The sequence below is a fragment of the Sciurus vulgaris genome (assembly GCF_902686455.1).
Source record: "Sciurus vulgaris genome assembly, chromosome: 3".
Classification (NCBI taxonomy): domain Eukaryota; kingdom Metazoa; phylum Chordata; class Mammalia; order Rodentia; family Sciuridae; genus Sciurus; species Sciurus vulgaris.
In genome coordinates, this window is record NC_136463.1 from 161,997,823 (window position 1) to 162,018,712 (window position 20,890).

At 35.8% G+C, this 20,890-nt stretch overlaps 1 protein-coding gene across 27 annotated transcripts in view; it reads left to right on the forward strand.

Annotated features, from left to right (window-relative positions):
* Positions 1–20,890, forward strand: part of MAP2 (microtubule associated protein 2) — a 314,502-nt gene that overhangs the window by 243,082 nt on the left and 50,530 nt on the right. The gene's annotated exons all lie outside the window — the stretch shown is intronic.

Below are 20,890 nucleotides of genomic sequence, written 5' to 3' on the forward strand. Positions count from 1 at the left end.
GCTCTCCTTTGAGGACACAGACTTTGAGATGATTCTTTTACAGAGAGCCCAGCAGCTATGAACCAACCCATTCTTTTATTGTTCACATTCAATCTCAACCTACTGCATATTTTTCTCTGTAAAGGACAATCCTCAAGACACTATTAACAGGGAGCACTTCCCAGTGACCTCGGGTCCCCAGCTGTATGTCATGGTGTCCAGGTCATTACTGGTTGAGCCTAAAAATCTTTACTTTCCTTCTTTGCTGTAGTCCTCTCCTCATTTTTAGAAGTAAATCTTTCCCCACAATTGTTTCTTTTTATTCGTCTCTATACACAGGTTTGCATGATCCGTGAGTCGTAAGCAGCAGGTCTTCCTTCCCTGCCTTCCTTCCTACCCTGTTCTCCCTCATTCACCCTTTTCAATGTTCATTTTTGTTTATGGGCCATAATTATTTTTAAGGATTCAACTTATAGTCAACTCGTTTTTGACCTTTTGCACTGAGACCAGGTTTGGGGGATCAGGGAATGATAGAAGGCAGTATTTTAACTAGCATTTCTTTACATTTCTTACTTTTTTAGATTGTGTCTCCTTCCATACAACTTAAAGTAGTCCATAGAAAAATAAGTAGAATCGTTTTCTCTTATCATTAAGTATCCCCTGTTTTTTGGTGTGCTGGGTATTGAACCCACGACTCATGCTAAGCAAGAGTTCTACCACTAAGCCACAAGTCCAGCTCTAACAGGTTCTTTATAAAAGCCATGACACAGAAGCATGAAGAAAGAAATGTGAAACTATTGTGAATCTAGCCCTTTAGGAAAACTCTTGTTATATTAAGGCCAAACCATCATTTTAAATTGTTTTCCAAAGCGTGAATAATAAGAGTAATGGCTTGAAATAATGCCTTCCTCTCTTTTCCACTTTATTGAAGAAAGCAAGAGGAATGCATTTGGTCCCTTCAGAGTTCCAACTTGGAGTGACAATTAGATACCTCATCTTTTAAGTTTTTTATCCAGGAGCAGGGCCCAAACTCATATTAGAATTCATATTGAAATAACATGGTGTTGCTTACAAAAGGGCAGAAGAACTGATGGATAAAATTTGTAAAATTTCGACTGGAAAATCATTTTAGAAAGTGGAAAACAAAAAAGTAACCTTTCAAATGACATTTTAAGGACATGAAACAGCAATTAATTTTTGTAATCTGTGCACATGACTTGGCAATGTGGCTGGTTTTCACTCCATTGAGTTCTCATTATCTAGTATATCAGGTCCTATCTGTACTGTATCTGTTTATAAGATCATTTTGAATATAGCATCTTCTGATAGCAAAAACCAGAGTTTGTAAACAAAGCAGTTCTGTGTTTCTTACCTTGCTCTGGAAAACACGATCATTTCACTGTTACTCACTTTTCAACTTTAGAAGGGCAAAGATATTCTAATTCTCTATTCATCCCTCAAGACTTGCTGAAAGAACTATTATGGAAATACCATCAGCCCTCTGTCTCTGTGGCTTCCACATCCACAGATAAAACCAACTGTGGATCAAAAATGTTTTCAAAATTTGCATCTGTACCAAATATATATAGACTTTTTCTTTTGTATTTTATTTTTTTCTTGCTACCAGGGATTGAACTCAGGGGCACTTAACCACTAACTCAAATCCTCAGCCCTTTTCCATATTTTATTTAGAGACAGGATCTCACCAAGTTGCTTAGTGTCTCACTAAATTGCTGAGGCTGACTTTGAACTCACCATCCTCCTACCTCAGCCTCCTGAGCCACTGAGATTACAAGTGTGCACCACTACACCTGACTCTTAGACTTTTTCTTATTAATATTCTCTAAATAATATAGACTGTTTACATAGTATTTAGTGTTATAGGTATAATATGCAAACTAGAATTTATTTAAAGTATATGAGAAAATGTGTGTAGGTTATATACAAATATTATGCCATTTTATATAAGAAACTTGAATAGCCACAAATTTTGGCTCCTATCATTAGGATCTTCATTTATGAATAAGAAGGTTAATGCACAGAATGGTTATATAATATACCCAGGGTTGCACAGTAAGGGGAACTGCACTGTGACCCCACATACTCAGGAATCCAGTACCTCTTCTTCTGAACTCTCTTATCCCTATGAAGTGGTGTGGGACTTTCTCTATAGTTCATAATTTATTTGACTATATTAATGTGCTGCCGATTTTGAAAGCTTTCAAGACTCTTTTGGATGAGAAGGGTTTTTTTTGTTTGTTTTTGTTTTTTTTTTCCTCCTAACTCCCAGAATAAATTTTATAAATGTCAGGATTTGTCCTGTATTAGAAAACACTAATGGAATCTACTCATTCTCTATCATAGTTGTGGAAAACATGACAGAAAGGAAGATGACCTTTCAGAGTCCTCCCCTTGAGAGAGGATCCAGGATCACATGATGACCACCAGAATCCAGGCCTCTTACCTTGCAGACAGACCAGTGCTCTTTCCACGACCCACGTGCAGATTTGGAATAGCACAGCGCCTTGCAGCAGTTATCTGCTAAAGACAAAGAGGACGGTTCTTCTATTGCAGCATCCTTGCACCCATAAGCATGGCATAAAATCAGAACTTAATCTCAGTTTTTAGCCTGAGTGGAGAAAGGAAGGAGGCAGTTCTAGGATGTTTCTAGATGATGCAACACTGAGGTATTAAAATCAGGCTTTCGTGATTTTTGACTCCCCTCAAGTACCAGGCTCTAAACACTAATAAGAAACACTAGTCACAGGGTAGAGTGTCTTTGTGACCATCAAAGGCCAGGTTATCTCTGAGTCAGTGGAAAGTTTGAAGGTCATTTCTTCCATTGATGCCCCATGATTCTCCAAGATCCCTTTGTTTTCCCAACATTTGGGACATGCTCTTTAGGTCTACTTCTTGTCCAAGAGCTGGGTTTCTACAGCCTGGTCCTGCACTTTAACATCCACATGACCAAAGCAGCCCAGCGATGGGGGACATAGATAATATATGTTTATTGTTGCTGGTGTTATCGACAGAAGCCGAAAGCATGCTTGAGGAAAAGTTTGGTACCTCCCACATGCAAAGAGTAAAGTATGCCTTAAGCTTCTCTCCATTCCCCTTTTTCAATCTTAGAAAATTCATACTGCTTTTTCTGACTCTTCTTCTCTCCTGCCTCCATTGCTAGATTCGAGATCTACTGATAGGAGTCAGCATCCCACTTAAAATATGACCTATTGTTTATAATACCTCATCAAAATTTATACAGAGCAAAATAGCACAGAGCCATTTCTCCTGCAAAATGACTAAAGCCATCCACACCACCCCCAGAGGCAAACAAGCAGGCTAGCCTAACAATACAAGAGGTTGCAGGTTTTCTTTTCCTCGTTGCCATGCCAACCACTCATTGCTCTGGCTGCCATTTCCCTGCGCTGCTCCGCAGTGAGAAGAGTGTGCAGAGCGGAGTTATTTAGCATTCAAGGGTGCATCTGCAGAAAACTACACAGCCTCACTGCGTAGCATCTGGGCCTGGCAGCACCGGCAGATGAGGACTGAAAATGGGCATCTTTTCAGTGTTTTCCTTCTAAAGGTTAGGCATTTGGGGCTAGAAAGAGTGAGAAAGACAAGGATTTTTTTGTTTTGTTTTTGTTTTGTTTTAAAGGCAGTTCCGTGAGGTTTGTATTTATCAACTTTGCTTTAACCTGTGTGGTTTCTGTACCAAATGAATGAAGTAGGTTTGGATATTAGCTCCTCTCAAAATATGTGGCTTGTCTTGTTGATGAGTAGAAGGATCTGAACCTAATTCAGTGCTAACTTACATCTTTATTATCATAAGGAATTGTGTCTGTTGTTCTTGATATGGAATGAGCTTGTATATGGCAGGTATTGTCAGCTACAGCTTTTGATGCTTTACAAATGAAGTTTTTTGTTTAATATATGGTAGTTCATCCCATAAAATCAATCTTCTCTTCAGTCAAAGTCAGAGTAGGATGACATTGTCATAAGCCAGTAATATTGAATCAAAATATGAGGACAACTTTGTTTCTCAAGACTTGTGTCAATTAAACCAATGACTCAACAAATTGAAGGATGATTTTATTCCTTGGAATTTTAATTGCCTACAAACTCTTCAAGTTATGAAGAGCAAGGCTCTAAACACACTACAATATGATATTTTAAAACTAAGGTTAATTTGCATATACATTTGCTCCCATGTATGTTCTTGAAGAAAATGCCTTCCATGCACTATGGAAATCAGTTTCATCTCTTGTCTTGCTTTCTGCTAAATAACAATCACAAAACAAGCACTAAACTAAGTATTTTTATCAAACTCTTAGACCCACTGATACTTTGAAAAATTACTTTGATGAATTTGATTCTTTTTAAATTTTTTTTATTTGTTCTAATTAGTTGTATATGATAGTAGAAAGCATTTATACATTTTGGTATATCATACATAAGTGGAATATAATCTCTCATTTTTCTGATTATACATATTGCAGGATCACATCAGTCATGCAGTTATATATGTACATGAGATAATAACGTCTGTTTCCCTCTACTATCATTCCTCCCCCCAAACCCTTTTCCCTCCCTTCACTGAATAGAGTTACCTTATAATTGAATATGATTCTTATCTATGCAGCAACTTTGGGCTAAGAACCATTCAGGTGTATTTGTACAAATTATTCTGTGAGGATTGTTTTAAAGCATAAACTTAATTTAGTTACCATTGCATTTTTCTTTACTTGACCCTTCCCCCAATCCTGTGTTTTCCAAGATCATACAACTTTTCTCCTCTTCAGTTAGCTGTCATCTTTTGCCATATTTTTCTCTTAATGTTTTCCAGTTTTCTGAGGTTTAAAAATTCTCTATTTAAAGGAAAAATCCTCAGTTTATAAAATCTTTGTAGCTCTTAGTGAACAAGATGACAATAATCAGTAATGGAAGTGAGTTTTATGGGATTCATTTCTAAATTTCCTAAGCATTTGTTTGATCAGGATTACACACAGACTTTACTTGTCCCTTGTTATAGTATTTCTGAGTATTCTCTCCTTCAGAAGAGAACAAGGGAAAACAGGGAAAATTTTGATTGCAGTTTTGAACAAACAAATTGCTCAGGTATCAGAAGAATATATTTATCATCAGACAATAGTAAGTTTTTGAAAAGTGTGATTAAAATGTACATATCTGTACATATAAATACATGAATATATGCACACTAATAATATTGCTGTTTTATATTTGTATGTATACATACATATGTATGACTTTTTTGATTATATTGCTAGTTTTTGTCTGAGAAAAATATTTGCCCCTGTATGCCGAATGCCACCTTGAGTCCTGACTTTGGGTTTGATTTTATTGCAGTCAGGAGGTCACCAAACAGATGGGGAGTGTGGAGCACTTTTCGCTCCTGTCGTTCCTCCCCGAGCTACTGAGGCGCATTGACTCTGCTTCAGTGCATCAGGCCTTTTGCTCTCTCCTCCTCTCACACTTCACTGCTTCTTAGCACATTGCATAAAGCACGTGCTCAGACTGTCAGGGGAGTCTGGAAGTGCATCTCAGGAGCAGATGAGCGGAACAACTGGTGCTGCCTCGCAGACCTGGTAGCATTGTCTGACCTGGCATCCTGAGTCCTGGGGGGAAAAGACACTGAACCGTGTGCTGCTGGCTCACCGATGAGTCATCATTCAGCAGCACTCAAAAAATAGTTCAAAACCAGCCATGCTGATGAGCAGAGAGAGGGCAAAGCAGACATCCCAGGCTGTCATGCAACTGGTAACGAATGTGCAAGTGCTAGGTGATTATTTAGAACACGGGAATGAGCGTGGAATGTCTTCATATCCAGTCAACTTTAGGATACTTAAAACTTAGGAAGGCCTTGGGCAAAGTAGATAAGAAGGGAAGAAATCAGACGCAGAGAAAAACCATCTTCAGTAGAGGTGATTCAACTTCAGCAGCCTGAAAATTAGACTCATTTTTCTGTCCAGATTTTTTATTTTGAAACAGGTCAAGACCCCACAGGCACATAAACCCCTCTGATTCTTGCATGCACATCGCCACATGACTGTTCAGTCTTCTGATTGCACTAACTTCTTCCCTTCTGTGGCGCAGTTACATTTTACTCAGAGAATTTGTGGTGATCACATGCAGCATTGTGCAACATGTGATAGAAAAGCATTTTGGAAGGTGGAATCCTACCAAAAAGGTTCTCAAAAGTCCACCATCAAAGGTGCAGAGTGTCTGCTGCTCTGATCATCAAAAATCAGCCTCTTTTTTTCCTGAATGCGTACGTACCATTTTTAGATCCTGCTAAATGCATTGTTTATAGTGAATGTTCACCAGGGGTTACTCATTGCTTGTTTTTATCCCAATCACCAGATTGTAAATACTTTGAGGTAGAAGTAGTGCTCTATTCATCTTTCTGTTCCTTTTAGCATATAATTCAGGGCTTATTTTCTATTGTAGGCACTAATAAATATTTCTTGAATTAATGTAGAGACCTAGGATCCATATACAGTTTTGGGAATCACATAGATAAAAGGGTGCTACAAACATACCATGTGGGCACTACATTAACAGGAAAGGTTGCGTTAACAAGGAATGCTGGAAATGAAGAGGCCAATTGAGGAACTTAGAGAGGAGGCTAGATTCCATGTAAAGACTGTAGGCTGTTGGTTGGAACAGACAGGAATTAAGTAGGAACCCCAGAGTACTGTAGTGAAAGGATATAGGAAAGGAAGACTTGAGACTCTCTGAAAGTGGGAGTGAGCTTTGGAAGTGAAGAAATATGTCCCTGACCAAAGATAGTGGAAAGACATCCAGAGACCTTTCTCTTTCTTTCTTTCTTTCTTTCTTTCTTTCTTTCTTTCTTTCTTTCTTTCTTTCTTTCTTTCTTTCTTTTCTTTCTTTCTTTCTTCTTCTTCTTTCTTTCTTCTCTTTCTTTTCTTTCTTTCTTTCTTTCTTTCTTTCTTCTTCTTTCTTTCTCTTTCTTTCTTTCTTTCTTTCTTTCTTTCTTTCTTTCTTTCTTTCTTTCTTTCTTTCTTTCTTTCTTTCTTTCTTTGCTTTTCCCCTTTTCCTCCTTCTCCTTCCCTTTCTCCTTCTCCTCCTTTCTTCTTCTCTTTCCCTCCTTCTCCTCCTCCTCCTCCTTCTTTTCTTTTGGTAATTATGAAAATTACTGAACAGAAAAGAATATGAACAATCAGGATAAATGACCTGAGCGACATCTATAATCTAACAGCAAAGAAACATGGAAGTTGAATAACTTTTCACGTCCATTCCTGCAAAATCGAGTTCAATGTAATAATTGTCCTGGATTGAAAATGCCACTAAAAACATCACAAATGGAACTCTAAACTGCATGTCCTTTTGGCCCTCTGGCTATGAGGATTGCCTTTGCTGTTCTGGGTCAGGAGCTCAGTAAATCTCATTTCTGATAAATGGACAATCTGAACCTTACAGTAAATGGATGTTCTATGTCATGGACTTAATTATCCTCCTCTAAAGGAATAAAGCAATATTGTCTTGGAGAGATGTCATGTACTCTATTTTTGAAGGTCAACCTGAACACAATATCATCAATACCTCTTCTTTCCCCTCTATTTCATATCTGAATCTATAAAAGGATTTTCAAATAGTAAGTTTTTTAGGTAGTAAGCAGCATTTCCATACTAAATTAGTAGGGAAAATATATACATTAACTAGAGAAAAATGTTTTGATTCAATTAGGTATGCTTGTTTTGTCTCATTATTTTAAATAGCTTCCCAAGATCCATAGTTTTCTTTCTTTGGTATATCACAATAAAAATGCTTCCATTTATATTTTCTAATTCTAATCATTAAGAATTTCAACATTTAAAAGACTTCTTATCAAAAAGACCAGTAGTAAAAGGAGTAAGAATAATGAACAACTGTTATTTTATAAGTAAGTAAAAATGTTACAAGTAAATTCACTAAGTACTTTTACTCTTTATTATGTTTTGTATCTTAAGGACCAAGTTCATTTTTATCTGTCCTTTAAAATTGGCTGTCAAGCTCTCATTAGCTTGAAAAATAGAGATGTGTAACTAAAGCATTGAAAAGATTGGACTGGGGCTGAAGGTACAGCTCAGTGGTAGAACACTGGTATATGTGAGACCCCTGGTTTCAATCCCCAGCACCAAAAGATGAAAAAGAGAGAGAGAGAGAGAGAGAGAGAGAAAGATTGGAATAAACTTGTTATCCTTGGAACTTTGCTGAAACACAACATGAATACTGACATAAGGATAGTGACTTTTTCCATTCTTTTTCTGTTGTTGTTAGAGTTTCACCATGTTGCTCATGGTTGGCCTGGAGTGCCTGGGCTCAAGGGATGCTCTTACCTCTGCCCCTCTAGTTGCTGGGACTATAGGCGCACACCACTGCACCATGCACAAGTGACCCTTCCTTTCTTCTTTCTTTCTCTCTTTTTAAATGCACTAACTTGACATAGAATCACAAAACAAGTAAGATATTTCCCCCAGGCTACTTTTCACCTAATTCTTGTAGGCCCTGACTGAGTAAGAAAAGAAACAAAGAATTGAGTTGGAAGCAGACATGGCAGTCACTGCAAAAAATCACATTTTAGGAGGAAAAGTTCATTACATTAGGATAACAATGGCCCCCTGCCTTCATCAGTAATTTTTACCATCAGCTGAAGAAAAAAATCCAGTGCTTTAAATCCTTCCGTGAGCCACATCTGATTTGTACATTTGATCCAGATCTACTTAAAACAGTGTTCAAGAACTTGGCTGTTTTAGAGACGAGTGAGGTTCCACTGCTTAAGGTTGAACTAAAGCTATGTTAGCTGATAATTTAGCATCTTATGACTGGAATCACTGGATAAATTTGAATTTAATTTTTTAAGGTAAAGAAAAATACTCTTCCAAAGTATGCTTCATTTTTTTGAAGTACATTTAGAAAATATTGAACATTTTTTCACTTTTTATAAGAAACATTTGACTCTCCTGAACCTTGAATAATGTTATTCCAACTCTCCCCTGTGTTCTCTGATACAAGTGAATGTGAAAAACCTACATAAATACAAATGTTTTTCTTCACAGATTGGTGGGGAAAATGATAATTTCTAAGCATGCTAAAATATTTTAGAGACTATTGATTCGAATGTTGAGGCATTTATTCTGTCTGGAATTTCGGATAAGACATTTTAATTAGTAAGTGACTGTATTAAAACCATACTCTTTTTCACTTTTGATTCCCACCTACTCACTGCCACTGTTTTGTGCTGCTTTTACCAACTCTCAGAGAGAGAGAGAGAGAGAGGGAGAAAGACGGAGAGAGAGAGAAGAAACCACAAAGTCCCCTAGCTTCATGGAGTCTTTATTTTTACAAACAACTTCTTTAGGGAAATTAACTCAAACTACAAACTCCTATGAAACATTTTTGAGTGGTAGAAGGTCCCTGTAAAGATTGGGAAGGAGTGATGGATCATCTAAGAAAAGGGAATGAAAATGAATCAGAAAAACCAAACTAGTTTTAGTAATATTCTTAAAACCAGGAACTGGTCAGTGGCTTCATAGTTGGGCTGCTGTATATGAAATATTAAAATGGTTATTTTGTTTTGAAAAACAGAGGTCCAAAGCTTGGACTGTAGCTCATTAGTAGAGCTCTTACCTAGCATGAATGAAGCCCTGTGTTCAAACTCTAGTACCATATAAAACAAAACTGAAGCAAACGAGGGTACAAATCCTGATTCATGAAATTTTCTTATATTGTCAGGAAGTAAACATATGCTTTTACATAAATCATCACTGCTATATTTTCCTACAAAATTTCAGAACCTTTCTATGAAATCTGATTTCCCATATTCTCCAGAAGCTCCATATATCTCCTGAATAGGATTTCTGCTTCTCATGCCAAACAAAGCTCAGTGTTTATCAACGGTGTCTAGTGCATGGCTATAATAACACCTGCCTATCTGGGACCAGCATGAAGCAACTTAGGAAGTAAATAAAACATGTCGTGAGCACTTTTCCACCCACTTCCTCAATACCATCTTTTAATTTTCTACATGTTGTCAATGGTCACATGCTCATATGCCTTTCTCTCCCCTTCAATTCCACTGCAAAGTCCAGTTGCCTTTCCCTGCTGCCCACCTACTCGGATAGCATCCTGTTCTCCCATTTTTAACTTTACCACTCCACCAAAATGTATCTACTGTTCTCTTTCTGCAGGGTTTCTACAATAAAACAACCAGAACTATTTTAATAATGAGTTACAGTTTAATACTTCTAGAGACCATTTGCATTCTGATATAAAACTTCAGTGTCTTTGAGAAAAGAGTGAATACGTTGGCAGTTATAGATATAAAATAGATGGCACCTACAATTTATTTCTAGAGGCATGATTGTTATTGATGAAAGTCAGGATAAAGAGGACAAATACAGTAATATAAGTTGAAAAACAAACAACATGGAAGCAGTCATCAAATGTAAAATTGTGTTTCAACAGATATCTCAGAGATATTTTCTAAAGTAGGACTGATGTTATCTGCAAATTGATGAAGATAACTTTAAGGTTGCTATTACTTGCTTCTTATTTGTCTTGCATGATGAACATTTCATTTGTTATGGTTAGAGAGAAATTCAGTTAATAATATTTTCCATGAGATACATTCATCAATTCGGAACATAGAGAACCATCTTCATTCGACAATATTTTTTTGGCATGAGAAAATGGTTTTAAAAAACCTACCACAGTTTTTACTTTTTAGTATCATAGTAACATCAAAAGTAATATTGGGCTTTGCAATTCTACTTAAAAAATGATCTTGTGGGAGGGTAATGGGGATTGGATATAACTAAAGTATGTTGTATAGGAAGAAAAAAGACCTTGCCAAGTCTCTTTACTTTGCTGCTCGTAGTTTTAGCTGAAAGTCTTCATCATCAGTTTTATTTGTTTCACATTTTTCCAATGAAGCTATCTTCCTTATGGTTTTATTGTGACTTTTATTTAACTACATTATTAAATAATAGTAGAAGGATGGCTTGAATATACACCATTCTTCTCACTGTTCCTTTTTTCTTTTTCACTATCAATATTTTAGTTTTCAGAATTTCATAGTGTGATTAATTCCATTGTACCTTCCCCCATAAGAGTATTGAGAAATGGCTCTCTGGTTATATATATTCAATTATAATTTGAAAATTATAAAGAATTATTATGTCTGTGTATAAGTGACTTAAAGACTGTCAAGTTCCTGTAGGTGCTGGTGCAAAGAGAATTTTTGTGAACAATATTTGAGAGAGCTACCATGACCAAAATAAAATAAGCAGTAATAGACAACTGCTTATTTAAAACATTCACAGCTTGTGAGAGAGACTTGCTGAGAAGAAAGCATGTAAGGTTGGTCTTGTTGCTGCAATTTGCACAATTGTTTCCAGAAATGTGTTAGGACAGAAGCTTTAAGTAAACTGTATTTATGCAGAAATCATGTTGGCCTGTCCATGTGCTGATTAAGCGTACTCTACAGTGTATTGTGAACTAAGTGATTTTCCCATCTCTTAAATTCCCTATGCTTCTAGGTTACAGGCTTTCCAAAACCTTGATGCAGTTATGCTGCGGATAAGATAGAAGCAAACATGGTGGCTAAGATGTTGATTCTTTACCATATCATTGTAATAAACATAGGTACTCTCTAGAAGAAAGATGTGTGCTTACAGAGGTCATAGGTAAAGACTGTTCTTGGTCTAAGAGAACTTATTTTTCTCAAGCTCATTCAGTGATATTTTGGAGGAATCTAGAATTTTTTTTCATGTTTCCATCTCATCCTCTCTTTATGACATTTTGACATTTTACAGCTATGGAAACATTAATTTCTTCAAAAGAAACTCTAGCCTCATTATTGGTGTCCCAGTCATTTGAGGTATCCAAATACAGATGGGACTTCGGGAGCAAGGAGAGACCCTTATGTGCACGAGCACTGACACACTCGCATGCGTGCACACACACATACACACAAACACACACACATACACGGGTTGTACTTTGTTTTCCCCTCAGTTTCTGTAAGGGTCAATGTAGTTGAGGTCTCTGTTTTGTCAATATTTCATCTTTAATGCTGATGTCTTGTGCTATTATCCTTTGGCAACATGATTTTTTTTTTTCAAGACTTGAATGAGAAAACAATACTGTTTCTCACATATTTTCAGAGTAGTATAATTATAATCATTTTGACAAGATGCAAAACTAAGCATTTCAAAATTCCAAAACCATTAGTCCCTCAGTGCCTAAATGATAGTGTTCAATTTATTGATAGTAAAACTAAAAATTTCAGAGGGACAAATTCCCTCATGAAATTTATCTTTCTCAAATTAATCTAGATCAATAAAATAATACAATCTGACTTAATTAGTAAAGATTTACTATAAGGGCTACAAAACAATACAAAGGTGTATTTGTTACTATATTGAAAACCCCCAGCTTCACTAGTAGCCAAAAACTTGAACTAGTACATGACAAACATAAAGATAGCTTGGGACTATATTCACTTACTAGGGTTTTTTGGCTTAAATATATGTTTTTCTCCTATTTCCATCTGGGCCCTTAAATTTAGAAGCAAAGCTTCCCAGGAGGTACTATTTCTGATGTATGGTTTTCAAAATTACTTTTAACTCCATAATGTACTGTCCTCAACCTATGGTATCCTTGCACAGATAATGATGTTAGTTTACTGTGCCTTCCTTCTTAACAAAATTTAAATGCTAGGCCAGTTAAAGTTCTAAAGACTTCCCTTTAGTATGTTCAGGTATAATCTAAACAAAATGGTGAATTTCAGCACATAGGTTGAGGTAGGGAACAAAAAAGAGAGAGGAAGATTGTCTCTCGGTCTTATGATTTTAATTGTAATCATACACTCACAATCCTAATCCACTAACCTGCTAATATATTTCAGAAAAGTACTGTATGAGTGGTTGTGGAGAAGGTTCAATCAAAACCTGTGACAACAAGGACTTGAAAAGCTTTCTTTTTGTCTCTTTTTTTTTTTTGCAGTGGGGGATGCCAGAGATTGCTTGCATGTGGTAGGCAATCATTCTATTATTCTATTCTATCACAGAACTACAGCCCCAGCCCAGCTACTGGGAAACCTTAAAGAACAAAAACAAAACCTGTCCTTCACAACATTGCCCCCACCTTTAAACACAATGTGGGTGTAGGAACACCACGACTTTCTCTGTCTTTGTATCTCCCCATAATGACTAAGCATAGCTTCATTGTCTATAGCAGGTGTAAAATACATTCTCTTTGATTTAAATTCACATCAAAAGTGAACTTTGGGCAGTCCCTCCTTATCTTAAATGCATTTATCTTTGCAAGCTAACTTTATCTCAGGCACATTTCCCCCATGAGCTAAATGAATCATTGTTTTCATCTCTGAAGTCATAGAAGAAATCTTTGGAAGAAATTGCTAGTAGGCAGAGTTGGCCACTGTGACCATTGGAGATCATTAGAAGCCTGACTAGGGTAGGATATGCCAATGCTGGCCTCTTTAGTTAATGCAAAAGGTGCCAGGGAAACAAATAACAAAAAACCCAACAATCTGCTCTTCTAATTTCTTTCATCACTGTTGATTACAGGAGTTTCAGAGGAGCCATTTACTCTCCAAATTAAGCCAGGAGTAGAATCAAGGGTCTTTTCTTCTTTCCCTATTTTTGTGAATTTATCTAGGGTATTTGTTTAGCAGAGCGCTTCTGACTACACAGTGCTTTCCTTGTTGACTAGTTTCCATCAGCAGCGGCAATTAGCACTGGTTTCCTAGGCAACCATTCTGTACCCTACTGAGAAAAACCTTTTCTTGACAGGAGCATTCTGTCTCAAATTGTTTTGTTTTCCTTTTTGCACAAGTGTATGGTAGGCTTATTTGTCATTTCTTTTAACAAAGCATTATTATGCCTGTGATTCTTAAAAGCAGAAACATTTACTGGTTTTTATATCCATATGGTTGAATTTACTGTCAATGTATCTTACTTCGCTCTTAACAACCTGAAAGAAAACAACAAAAATATGTTCTCAGGCCCATGCCAACTTGCTTGGGTTTTGTGTTCACCATCTAATTGATGAACCTTTTCATGTTCTAGTAATCACAGCTGGTCCATCTGATAAAAACCCAGAGGGTACACATTCAAAAACAAATTTCTGGGTCTACCTATAATGTCATTCATCGCTCAGAATCAAGTTAGAATTTGCAGAGCTATTGAGAAAGTGTCAACCCCATTGGTTTTGTTATTAATCAGCCACACTATCTGGATAGGCTAATATACTGAAATAACTAAACTAAATATGTGACCAAAACAGGGCCTGAGCCTGTCCTTAAAATTGGACATGATCACCTCTGCGACCAGAAGGACATGCAGTGGTATAGTAGGAGTCAACCACAGAGAAAAAGAGAGGGCCGCAGCGGCAAGGCAACACGGAGCAAGATTTCATTTATGTGCGTTTGTCATTTGGTTTTAAATCATCAGTGGCCGGAGAGTGTTATCTTGCTGCTTAGGCAGTGGTTGGATATTTAAGAAAGGAAGTATTCCTTGGGAATTAAAGAATCATATCAATGCATGTCGAAAACTTTTAGGTCTTACTTACATTTTGTCGTTTGGATACTTACCCAATTTGAATGAGCACGTGACATGTTATTTCATATAATTGTTGCAGCACACCAAAAGTGAATAGCATTTTTATTCCCTCTCAGATGGGGAATCTGAAGGTTAGAGAGGTTGTCCCTGAACCAAATCTCATGGCAGAATTCCATCCCATGTTGCCCGACACCAGAACCTACTCTTAAGTCAAATATTTTTGCTACACTGGGTTAATCAAAGTGATATCTAAAGGAAGCCAAACATTGCTTTTGTTCATTATTTTGCCAGTTTTCCCATCTTGTAAATATGTGAATTAAATAATATTGATGAGAAATAAGTACCTAGTATTCGATAATTTTGTATAGCAATCTGATATTTATTCATGAGTTAAGGGAAATAAAAATAGCTAAGTGTGATGACTTTTGGATATTACCAAGTAACTTTTGTGGATGAAAACATATCTCAGTGTATTATACCTATTTACTTCCTGATGTGCTTCACCCATATATTCCCCCAATATCAAGAAAAAAACATATTATTTCTTTCCAGAATTTAACTTACCTACTGAGGACGATTTTGGTACTCTTTTTCTGAACACTGAGCCCCAGACTTGGCTGAATTACACTTTTTACTTTAAAATGCTTACCTATATAATGATGGTGTTATTACTCTGTTCCCTGGATTACAGCTTTACATTATTCTTGCATTTATTCTCATACAAGTTACAAGATGAATTTGATTCATAAAAGTTACCTTTACTGTTTTTCTTCAAAATGATTACTTATTAGATTAATTCCAAGTCATAGTTCCTTTTTTCTTAGCCATGACCTGACATTACAGCCATGGTATGAGAGATGTTTTTCAGTTACTTATAGAAACTGTCTCATAACCATATTGATAGTAATGATAAAAAAAAAAAAACAAGTGTATCAAGTTAAATAAAACTAGTTATAAGGTTATCACTGTAATGCAAAAACTATTGTTAATTACTTTAAATCCTAACATTTACAAAATAGAAAACATAAATATCACACCTACTCCTCAACTAAGATAGTTTCTTACATAAACAAAAAACTATTCACTTCCAAACAATTTTTAGAATTTCAAAAGAAAGATAACAGCCTTTCACAATATCAAACTGCAAAATGCGGCAGTGTTATGTGTACAGTTGTGAAGATCGATGGTGCCTACCAATTATGTATAATTAATAATTCACCAATTTATGTATAATACAGTTATCGTTCAACAACTCAATCCTGTTCATAAATTTACATATATATTTAGAAGGAAATAAAACAGAAAGAAGAAAGGAGAAAGTTAAGCAATGAAAAATGAAAATGTATTCTAATCTCTTACCTCCAAGAGAATTTTTCCTGTTGTGAATTGTGCTTGGGAGTTGATAGGATGACCCTAGCTTTTACAGCACCGTCTAGAAGACAATCCAAAATTGGAACTTGCAGGCAGCAATCTCAAACAGATGGTAACCTAGGGAAGTGGGTAGGAGGTCAGAAAACAAAAAGCAAAGATAGTATTTGCTTCCTTCATAGATTTGTCTTGGAAAACAGTTCCTTTGGTCGTCAACATAGCTATCAACATCAACAATAGTAGATTTAGAAGTTTTATCACAGGTAATAATAAACCTAATTGGGCTGGACCCTTATTGCTCTTCAGTGTTCTTTCTTGAAAGTAGAAATATTAAGATAAAAAGTCCAGAAGAATGTGGGACTAGGGCAAAATAAAAGCATCTTGGTGAGAACTATCCAGAAGTCTTCCTTTTATTTGAGCTCCTTGATGTGTCAGGTATGTTTTATGGTTACATAACTAAATCCCCACACAACCTATAAGACAAGTACCATTATTTCCATTTTATGAGTGAGACAATGAGTTTGAGTAAATTTGTTAGGGGGAAATAACTAAAAAGTAGTCATGCTAGAGTTCATACCATGTTTTTCTGAATTACAGTCCATAAAGTTTCCTCTGATTTACCCTAATAAGACAGTTATGACATAAATAAGTAAAGAGATGATGAATGGTGAGCGGGTGGGTAGATGGACGGATGGAGGCATTATATATATGTATGATGAATGAAAATTTTAAGATACACCTTATAACCCTCACATTTTATTTATTTGTGTGTGTGTGTGTGTGTGTGTTGCTGGGGATTAAACCTAGTTCCTTGTGCACCCAAGGCAAGCACTTTACCACTGAGCTACATTCCCAGCCTACATTTTTAATTTTTATAGGTCTGATTTTTGACTCACTTTTGTTTGGTACATTTATCCTTAATCTTCCCTGAACTTACCCAAACCCTGAGTGAATCTGCTCCTTTCCCAAGAACCAGCTATAAGGATGAAGTTCACTCCCAAGATCAGCTGATTAAGCCTGTGTTGGGAGAAAGCCATCTTTTGTTCTTGTGGACAGTCTTTGCTTAGAGAAATATTGCAAGTTGCCTGGACCAATTGAAATTCCCAGAACAATCCTATGCTGTTTTCCTAAATTCACTGTGAAATTTAGATTTTAAAATGTATTATTTCCTATTTGAAGAGATTTAACAATATCATTCTTCCAAAACCTTGAAGATGTCAATAAAGCCAATATGGGGTGGGCACCCACACAGTCTGTTAGATTATTCTTAAAATGGCATTTTCAATCTGTTAATTTCTTTTAAAGAAAAAAAATATATTAACCAATTCTTCTAAGATTGGGTTGAATTATTTTCTCATATTTTGCTTTAATATGAAGAAAGATAAAATTAACTAATTCATAAGCCCTTATTCAACTGTGACTCTCAAGCACATTTTAAAATTAGTATTCTCTTAGACAAAAAAAAATAATAATAAAATTCAAATTTCCTACAACTTCCCATCTAAAATAAACAGTATTGTTTTTCTGAAACTAAATTACCTCTCACCATTGAGATGTGATACTGGCAGATAAAGTGCATTCTGTTTAGGTTGGATGAATCTATACTGACTGGAGACAAGTAAACATTCAATTCTCCCTTTACTTGTCTCTGTTCAGACCATTTTAAAAGCCAATTCACGCAGTGACCCAGGATGTTATTTGACCTATACTTCTACAAATATGCTGTTTATGTATTATGCTCACCTATTATTTTTTATTATCTCTCAACATTTAAAATAATTTTCAGTGTCAAAACTATATTCTAAACACAATATCAAACAAAAAGACTGAAATGGTGTAGCATTGCTCAGTTCTAATTTGATTATATAAACCAGTAGTATTTATATTATGTTTATTGGATTATCTTCCCAACCTAAAAAATGAGTAAGTAAGTATCCAAGACCCCAATTTAAGAAATGCTATTCTAAATACATCAAATTCTTAAAAAGTAATAGAGTGGAATAATTTGAGTGTTTTTATGTTATACTTATTTTTAAAATATTTTTAGTTGTAGATGGACATAATACTTTTTTTTTTTTTTTTTTTTTATCTTTATGTGGTGCTAATGATCAAAACTAGTGCCTCACACTTGCTAGGCAAGTGTCTACCACTGAACCACAACCCCAGCCCTGTTATAGGTATTAACTTACATAAAGATCATGAATAAAACTTTTAATGTTGATTTTACTTACTTTAAAAAAAAAATGTGTTAAGCATTCAGTCTGGGTAAAGCTCCATGAGAGAAGCTTAAAGAATTACAAATATAACAAAGGAGAGTCCTTGACTTGGAAACTTTCTGTAGTAGGAGAGATAAATAATATGTACCAGCACAATTTCATGTAATATGTACTTAATGCCACAGAAAGATAGTAAGGTTTGCTGGTTAAGAGATATATGCCCATAATTCTAGCTACTTGGGAGGCTGAAGCAGGAGGATTGCAAGTTTGAGGCCAACCTCAGCAACTTGATGAGACCCTGCCTCAAAAGGAAAAAAAAAGAAAAAAGAAAAACAGGGATGTAGGGCATGTGGTAGAGTGCCCCTGGGTTCAATCCCCAATAGAAAAAAAAAAAAAAAGAGAGAGAGAGAGACAGAGACAGAGACAGAGAAAGAGAGAGAGAAAGAGAGAGAGAGAGAGAGGAAGAAAGGAAGGAAGGGAAGGAAGGAAGGAAGGAAGGAAGGAAGGAAGGAAGGAAGGAAGGAAGGAAGGAAGGAAGGAAGGAAGGAAGGAAGGAAGGAAGGAAGGGGAGGGAGGGAAGGTAGGAAGGAAGGGAGGGAAGGGAGGGAAGGGAGGGAAGCAAGGGAAGGAAGGAAAAGAATCACCCTCCTACCCAACCAAAAACAAAGGAAAAAACCTAAGGTTTACTTAAGTGGCATGATGCAGAAGACACAAGGCTTCTCCGATCCCCCAACTTCTGCTGTGCTTGCATCACCTCTAACAGTTCTCAAAACCCACAGTAATTTCTTTTGTAATATTATTAATTTAGAAATCTAAAATCTGTTTTTAAAATGAATTTGATTTTCTGTAGCCCTTTTTATATGTTCTTTCCCATTGAAAATATCACTTCAGGAACCTGTCCTTTCAGGCAGTATTCATGGAAACCTCACCCTGCAGCCTGGCCTCAGGACAACACACAGTCCTTGCTGTCCTCCACTGCCTGCCTCACATACAGCATAGCAGTCAAACTTCCTTACGATGCTTTGGTGACTGTTAACGCTATGGATTTGCTTGAAGGGACTGCAAAAACTTCAGTTCAAACACCAAAACTGAACACAAATGCGAATAAAATAATAATGTTTACCTGCTCGATCCTTCCTTCATCCAGTTTCCTCATCTATAAAATGGGAGGAAGAAGAGTAATAATTCATTAAAATGAAAAGGGCAAACAGCTTAGCAGAGTGTTTGGCACATAGTGAGTGCTATAATTATTTTTTTTTAATATCACTTCTGTTACTGTTACTGCTATGCATTCCAAATAAAAGTGTTTACTTACAGAGCATACCTTAAGAAATATGCACAGTGAAGTGGCTAGTAAAAAGCAGAAAGTTAAACATATAAAGGAAAATGTACTCAATCCTGTAATCTGACTTTTAAAATTCAGATAAATTCCATTTATCCAGATTGCTGACCCCCAGAGTCTGGGTTACTATACTCTTTCATCCTAGATGGGGTGAGGAAGTCTCTCCAGAGTGGGTGGCATCTAAATGAGTCATCCAGTTAAAAACAGGCAGATCTCCCCAAACCTGCTTATAAATATGCAAATTTGGATCATGAAGCATAATAAAATTTCAATGAAGAATATATTATAATTTCATGATCAAAATTATGAGAACAAATCTACCACACCCTTATTTTATACAACCTGTTTCTACTAGGGCTATAAAATGAGTTTATTTCTTCATATGGTAGCCACTTTTATATAGAGATGACAAAAAGTTAAGTTCTATGGATTTTTTTTTTTTTTGGTACCAGGGATCAAACCCAGAGGCATTTAACTTCTGAGTCACATCCTCGGCCCTTTTTAATTTTGAGACAGGGTCTTGCTAAGTTGCTTAGGGCCTCACTAAGTTGCTTAAGCTGGCTTTGAACTTGAGATCTTCTTGCCTCAGCCTCCTGAGTCGCTGGGATTACAGATATGCACTACCACACCTGCCTAATCTAGATGTATTTTTAATCTCAAAAAAATACTTTCATTTTTTAGTTGGTGATATAATAAAGAACATTATTTCCTTAATCTTCTTTTTCTGACCAGGTTATGTAAAGTTAATATTGATATGTTCCAGTTGGAACCATTTCAGGCCCCAAACTAGTTACTTAGCATCCCACAGGCTAATCATTTTAATGATAGCCCTTGTTTTTTAAATGAAACTATTGTGATTGTGAGTATATATCGTATGACCTCAAAGATCTTTAAAGCATCTACTACCTAGAAAAGTAGTATTTATTTAGAAACAGACTTTCCAATATCTCATTGCTATCTATTTCATTTAAATATTACCTCTCAATTTCTCATAATTTATCTTGTTTACATTGGACCTTTTAATCACAAATACACATTTTGAGGCATCTTCTTCAGGTTTTAAATCATGATATTTCTGCAAAAGAGCACAGAAATTGATTTTAATGATATTTTCTAGAATAGTGTAAGAAAACTATAAAACATATTTTAAGTTAAATCCAAAATAGATCCCTTTGTCTCTCTCTCTCTGAGTTTATTAGGTACAAAGAAATTAAATTGTTTCCATTTATATAAATGTTGTTTTAAAATTAAATTGGTATATAAATTAAGTAATTATTTCCCTTTAGTTCTGTGTTAATTTTGCTTAGAACCCAGATGGCAACTTCTTTTCTTTATCATCTTCTTTGGTCTGTGAGGGTATATACTAAAAATCATATACTTTT